We start from the raw sequence: 3036 nt of genomic DNA, 5'->3' as shown, positions 1-3036 counted from the left end.
GCCTTCCCTCTAGTCTTAACTGCTAAATTAGGGACGGCTAGCGCAGATAGCCCTCGTGTAGCTTTGCGCGAAATTCCAAAAAACAAAAAAACAAACAATTCTTATAGGAAGTCGATAATACAAAGACAAATGTACTTTAATCATTGCTAAAACCCACCCATATTGTTACAGGAAACATAGAGTACGGAAACAAAATAGAATTTAAGCTCTGGACAGTTTTTACCACGTTCAAGAAATAGAGACAAAAACGCCTGGCAACAGAATCTAATCCCCGTATGTCGGATTTATAGAGCTGGTAAAAGTCGTTATGTGTTTGTACACTATTCAAGATTTCCGGTCTGAGGAAAATATTCAAAAAGAAACGTACAGCATCATTTTCGTTATTATTTCACTGCAGATCTTCTACGCTGCACGTTTCATGTACTTGTAGGCTTAGAATAATTGAATGGTCCTAAGAAAAAAAAAAAAATCCTGTATAGCAGACGTATCTACTTGGACCAGAATATTAACTTTAATGTAAAATCGCTTCCAGGTCTTTTAATGTTTTACAATTTTTACTTCGGGTAAAACAAAAATAGCAAAAATGTCTTTAAAATCTGCAGTGTCCACCGCAGGGAATCAAACGCCGGATTTTTCGAGTTATGAGCATGTAAACTAACCGCTGACCCATCGGGAGGCTCATGTGGTCACAAAAACTTTCTTCTTATCGAAACGAGGTTTGATCCTATTAAACAATGCATCAAACTACCTGGGCAAAGAAACTCATTCAATTATACTTTTCATAAGGCATTAGTATTAGGCCTATTGGATTTTTAAACACTACATTATTATAAAGTCTTCTTATTCTTGAAAAGCCTAATACTAATGTCGTATAAGTATAGTTATAATTATTCTTCGCCGGGTTCTAAAATGCGTACACGCCATATCTAGACAAAGGAGCTCTTTAATTGTGGAACTTAGGCCTAAAGTATAATTAATTAATTAATCTTTTCGTCTTAAGTCTTTATTATTATTCAAAATATTCATACGTTCTAGCCATAATTGTAGACGTTCATTATTTCTAATTACTATATAGAAGGAGGTAAACATTTATATTGTGTCCGCCAGGTGGTAACAACGTGTTGGTTAAAATCAGCCAATCATAAGACCACCATGTTTTACTTCAAGCATGGTGATGGTATAAAAGATCGGTCAAACTGTTGCCTGTGTAAGGGTGGTCTAATTACATTTTTTTTTTTACATCCAGTCAATCGCTCATATATTTGCTAGCTAGTTGTTTAAACATGTGTTAACATTATGTGCAGACACATAAATAGTATTTCATTCCTATACGTTTAATTATATAATAATTTTACTCTCATTCTACAAGCATACATTATGTCCCCCCGTGGGATAGTTGTAATTCTACGAATTTACACCGCTAAGTTATGGTTTCGATTCCACTCGGTGAACACAGTAAAAAGCCTGACATTGCTTTGCGCTAAAACAAACAAGCAACAGAAAAAACAACAACAACAAATTGGTCAAGTGGATATACTATGTTACGTTAATGCAGAAGTTCCGAACCAGGGGTGTTGGGTGGGGGTGAAATGATGGTCCAGGGGGTGCATGGAAGAGGCCTATACAAGGTCCGTTTTCCACCAAATGTCGCCAAGACGAAATGTCTAACGCACATTTTTTAGAAGAGGGGTACGAGGGCTTCCTTAGAGGGTTGTTAGGGCCACAAAAAGATTGGGAATCACGGCGTTAATGGCTTAATTCAATATCAGTTCTATAAAAAAATTACACACACGGTATACTTTATACTGCCTGAAGTTTCTTTCTTTCTGTTATGCACAAAGCTACAAAATGGTATCGAAACCGGATTTTTAGCGTCAGAGCTCCAACGAATTACCGCTAAGCCTAATTAGCAATACAATCTTAGTATACCGACTTATTTCTTAAATGAAAAGCGATTACGTTAGCGTCATATTACTGTTTGCCAAGTATTCCTGTTTTTGTTTTTTCTCAGGAGAAACTAATAGGTTTTCAAGTTATGACGCATCATTTGTCCTTATGACGACACCCACTTGAAACCACGAAACCACTTATGGAGTGTGAAAAAAATCCATATATAATAATAATTTATCATAGTAAAAAAACAAACAACAAAAATGCAAGCAGCACAACAACGCCATCTTTCAAATTAAGATGTATTTTTTTATTAACGATCTAAATGCTTAGGTGAAATGATATGTAGAAATATTTTACTGCTATCCCTATAGTGATATGTAAAAATATTTTACTGCTATCCCTATAGTGATATGTAAAAATATTTTACTACTATCCCTGTAGTGATACATAAAAATATTTTACTGCTATCCCTATAGTGATATGTAAAAATAAAAATATTTTACTGCTATCCCTGTAGTGATACATAAAAATATTTTACTACTATCCCTGTAGTGACATGTAAAAATGAAAATATTTTATTACTATCCCTGTAGTGATATGTAAAAATAAAAATATTTTACTGCTATCCCTATAGTGATATGTAAAAATAAAAATATTTTACTGCTATCCCTTTAGTGATGTGTCAAAATGAAAATATTTTATTACTATCCCTGTAGTGATATGTAAAAATTAAAATATTTTACTGCTATCCCTGTAGTGATATGTAAAAATATTTACTACTATCCATATAGGGATATATAAAAAAAATTTTTACTATTCCTGTAGTGATATGTAAAAATATTTTATTACTATCCCTGCAGTAAACTTAGTTATATTTCAATTTGTTAGTAGAAATAAGATAGCACAAAAAGTTGTCGAACGGTAATATAAGACAATAATCATTCTAAAAAGGGATTTGATACTTCTGAAAGTTCTCCAGTTGTACTTGATGTAACAGTCAACTCCTTATTAAACAATAGTTCTCCAGTAGTACTTGATGTAACAGTCCGCTATTTATTAAACAATAGTTCTCCAGCTATATTTGGTGTAACAGTCAGCTCCTTATTAAACATTAGTTCTCCAGTAGTACTTGATGTAACAGTT

This window comes from Limulus polyphemus, unplaced genomic scaffold (assembly GCF_000517525.1).
Source record: "Limulus polyphemus unplaced genomic scaffold, Limulus_polyphemus-2.1.2 Scaffold8556, whole genome shotgun sequence".
In the NCBI taxonomy this organism is placed as follows: Eukaryota; Metazoa; Arthropoda; class Merostomata; order Xiphosura; family Limulidae; genus Limulus; species Limulus polyphemus.
This window is presented reverse-complemented; position numbering follows the sequence as displayed.